Genomic DNA, 4113 nt, shown 5'->3' with positions numbered 1-4113 from the left:
AGCACACTCCCGCTTGCCCTGTTCAAATGTTTCAACTTGGTTAAACTAGACGCAGCAGACACTGAACTCTGTAGCCATAGACACCTATCGTGCACACTGAATTTAATAAATGAACACTCTACAACACTGGACATTAGTTTAATGGATCGTTCTTCAATTCAGGTTCTCTCGTACAGGTACAGGCCCTCCCATCAACTTGCCATCCCCACCCATTGCACTGTCCTCACAACAAAAATTCTAATTTTTCAGATCAACAATAAGCCCATCTAACAAAACACATCTCAGACAATCAAGTACAGCATTGCAGATCTACACGAGATCCATCCATCATCCAGCTCTACAAACAAAGATGTACCCGCATTAAATTATAGATTACACAAGCAATCACACACACCTACAGCGTGCTAGCCAACTTATCAAAGTTAAGAACAAGGATGACCACGGAGCAGCCACAGCGCCCATACCCATTTTGATAATAACACTGTCATGCGGGTACAAAAACAGCCACGAAACACAATTGACTCCCAACCAAATCATTGCTTTCGTGCTACTGCCAACTACTCCCTCTGTCCCATAATATAAGAGCAAATTGGATTAATAAGATCTTATATTATATGGGACGGAGGGAGTACGTTCCATCTCCCAACCTAAGATCCATCGTTTTGTTGCAATTATTCCTTCTGTGACCCTCCAACCCACAACTCCTGCAAAAAGCAGGCTTCCAATGTTACTTCAGGACATCACCTCAATGTCGGCATGTAGTCCTTTTGTGCCCCTGCTTGTGACATATGGTGCAAAACCATGTTCTCTTGCTAGGTCCTTCATACGGAGCATTATCTCTGCTCATCGTCGGTCGTCCCATCTCTTTTTGCTTCGCCGATGCCATAAGTCGATGGCCCTGTTCTGGTCTGCACATCACACAACACATACACAGTTTAGTCAGCAACTAGTTACTATGATAACACCAAATTAATGGTATCCACATTTTCCATTTGCCACAGCAGTTGAATAAAGCATACCAGTAAGTATTGTCATCAGGCGTTGTACCACCCATCATTCTCAGAAATTCTGAGAACACCCACTCGAAACATTTAGCAGTCTCATCAGGTACTAGCACCCCTGCCAGGATGAAGCGGCCGCTTCCACTCTCCCACATTAGGTTTCTGATGCTTCCTTCATTGTCAGCCTGAATTCTCTAAGTGAAATGTGGATCCTTTGCACCAATTTCTGCAAACACCTCCATCCTCTTCCTGACACGATCGTCTGACTGCCCCCTATTTATCTTCCCACGCAGACTCTATAAAGACCTCTTTGCAAACGACACATTTTCCATCGACCCAAAGAACTCTTTGTGAACAACACATTTTGCAATGACCCAAAGAAGCTCCCTGCGATGTTGTACTACTTCACAAGGTTCACATCGTTCTGCCTCAACTGCTTTATAAAATCCCTGTTGTACACATCAATGTGCTTGTGCGAAGGCCAGTGCATTGTCTCGACGAAGTTTGGCGAAAGCGAGTGGCTGTGACTTTTTCTATGTTCTACAATGTACCATCCGTTATCCTTGGTCCTCAGAAGTCTCATTAGAGCTGAGCACTCGCAACGGCAAGACCTTGTGTGCTCTACACCAGCTTTACCCTGCACATACATTTCGTTTTCTCATAAGCCATCATTTCGCAGAATATACAGCAAGTCTTTCAAACCCGAATAGAATCAAAGTTAATTAATATGTCTTTCTTACCGAGCAGCCGCGCACTATTTCCTGCATGCATTTCAGCTGCTCAACATTTAGTCAGTTCTTCCCATACCTGATCCCGAAGCCCTTCTTCCAAGAATATAAGATATAGAAATCATAAGCCTCGCCGAACGAGTCAAAACTTGTCCCAAGTGTTGGAATGATCACATTTTTAGTCGGGTTATCAGCGAACCCCCTCACCGCCTTCTCAAAAGCACTCACATGGGATGGGCAAGGTGCTCTGCTGGGGGCAGTGGCGCCAATCCTCAACCTGCATTTGTTATCCTGCCTGGGTCAATAATATGAAACCACAAACTACCATGATGCACTTCTACGAGTGAAGCAAGTACACTAGGTTTCAGAATATTCATAGCATCATTCTCTGAATTCAACAAGCTAGCGAAGTGGCAAAAATGATGCGGCTATTTGTAGCACACTCAAACTCCATAGGAAAACAACACCTCAGTTAACTGAATCGGATAACTGCTTCTGTACTGCTTACTTCAGTTAACTGAATCCAAAAACACCAGTGACCTGCACTCTAAAACTACACTACAGCAAAACAATGCTACCAATCCAGTTAATCATGGTAACTAAGCAAAATAATCAAACCCAATTACCAGCAGTCTTTGAGAACAAACCATGGAGAACTGCACACTTTTTGATCAACAGAGTTCTCTTTTTTCTCTACATTCATAATTCAACAATTAATTTCTGAAGGTATTCCTCACCTTTTATTCCAGCGGGAGGCTTGGGGATTCATCTTTCCAGTTGACAACTAGAAGGTGGGAGGTGAACTCTCCATTCTCACCATTGTCTGCTCCTGCATCGCGCAGACCCGTGCTACCGCACTCACAACGGTTTTCCCCCCTCCGCCACCACCACTTTCCGTCCGGGTAGTGCTGTTCACCGGCAGTTCGGTAAGCACCAGTCTCTATCCAACCTCCTCAATCAAGGTAAACCTGCGAGAAAGGAAGAAGATCAACATAGGACGAAAAAGATCAGCCATGCAAATAAGGAAAGAGATCGATAAATAATCAAGACTCAGCATACCTCCTGATTGTTGCATTTGGAATCCATCGCCGCCCACCGCTGCTTTTCACTTCTTTCGCCCACTCCCACTACTCGGCTTCAGAAAGTACCGTGTCGTCCGTCGAGAAGAGGCACGAGCGTGCATTCAATTCGTGCCTGCTGGCATTCGCGGAAAGCACTTTTCCTGGGCCATATCGGATGCCGAACCAATTCTCCCATGAGTACAGATTGTAGAAGTAGTACACCTTGCCCAAAGAGTCGAAACTTGTCCAACGAACTGGTGTGATCACATCTTCAGCTGGGTTCTCAGCAAAAGCACATAACAGCCTTCTCGAATGCGCTGATACGATTTGGGCGGGGTGTTCTGCTCTGTGCGGCAGCACCTATCCTCAGCCTGCAAACACAGCCAGTTATCGTACGGAATTGTCTGAATGCAGTAAGCAACATTCAACCTTACTTGTTTTAGTTGCACGATTTATCGAGTAATTACAAGTTTCTGTAAATCCCTACATTCGGAATGGCAGAAGACTTTGTTCAAATTGCACGATTTATCTAGTAATTCCAAGTTTCTGTACATCCCTACAATCCTAGCTCGCAGAAGAATCTAATCTAATTGCATGATTTATCCAGTAATTCCAAGTTCTATAGATCCCTACATTCCTGAATGGTGGAAGAATTCCAACACTAACCTCTTGTTCCATCTAGGTGCATGTGGATTTATCTTGCCCTTGACAACTCTGAAGTCAGAGGCGAGCTCCCCCTCCTGTCCGCCGCCTCCTTCTGCACACCGGCCGTTGCTGGTCCTCCACGTCCGGCTCCGCTACCACAGCTCCATTTGCAGGCACAGGGGGCGGCACTAAGCCTGTCCCCTACTTTCTCAAGCACAGTGGATCTGATTCAGGCGAAACCAAATCCTTTTAGTCACCACAGCCAGCCGCTTGAGAATGGAGACGGATCCACCGGACATGCAAGGTACATACATGTACCTGCCGATTGGCTGCATCAGAAACTCTTGGTGCATCGCCGGCGCTCCTTGTCTCAATCTCCCAGCCCCCAACTTGCAAATGAGCCTCGTTCTTGGCAGAGAATACACTGGATTCTGCATTCAATTCTTGCCTCTACCCACTGAATGGAAAGTGAACTACCTGGTCCACAGATCAGACGGGACTGCCGATTCCGATCCGCGGCCCAGCTCGCGGACGGCAGACGGCCGTCTCCCTGTGCGTTAAATTTGCCTGTTCTATTCCTTCAGCATGGCCCACCGCCCACGCCTGCCGCGCACATATTTTGCTACAGTGCGCATTTTATGGCAGACCACAACTGCCCGTATATAACAATTGCCCAAA

At 46.1% G+C, this 4113-nt stretch overlaps 1 long non-coding RNA gene across 1 annotated transcript; it reads right to left on the bottom strand.

Moving 5' to 3' along the window:
• Nucleotides 1–435: 435 nt before the first annotated feature.
• LOC123116882 (uncharacterized) lies at nucleotides 436–2930 on the bottom strand. The gene is made up of 5 exons (XR_006457222.1): nucleotides 2789–2930; nucleotides 2467–2697; nucleotides 1742–2006; nucleotides 1020–1638; nucleotides 436–908 (listed from the first exon to the last, which is right to left on the bottom strand). It is a non-coding gene; the product is annotated as an uncharacterized lncRNA (long non-coding RNA).
• Nucleotides 2931–4113: the final 1183 nt, after the last annotated feature.

Source organism: Triticum aestivum, chromosome 5B (genome assembly GCF_018294505.1).
Source record: "Triticum aestivum cultivar Chinese Spring chromosome 5B, IWGSC CS RefSeq v2.1, whole genome shotgun sequence".
Taxonomy (NCBI): Eukaryota; Viridiplantae; Streptophyta; class Magnoliopsida; order Poales; family Poaceae; genus Triticum; species Triticum aestivum.
This window is presented reverse-complemented; position numbering and strand designations above follow the sequence as displayed.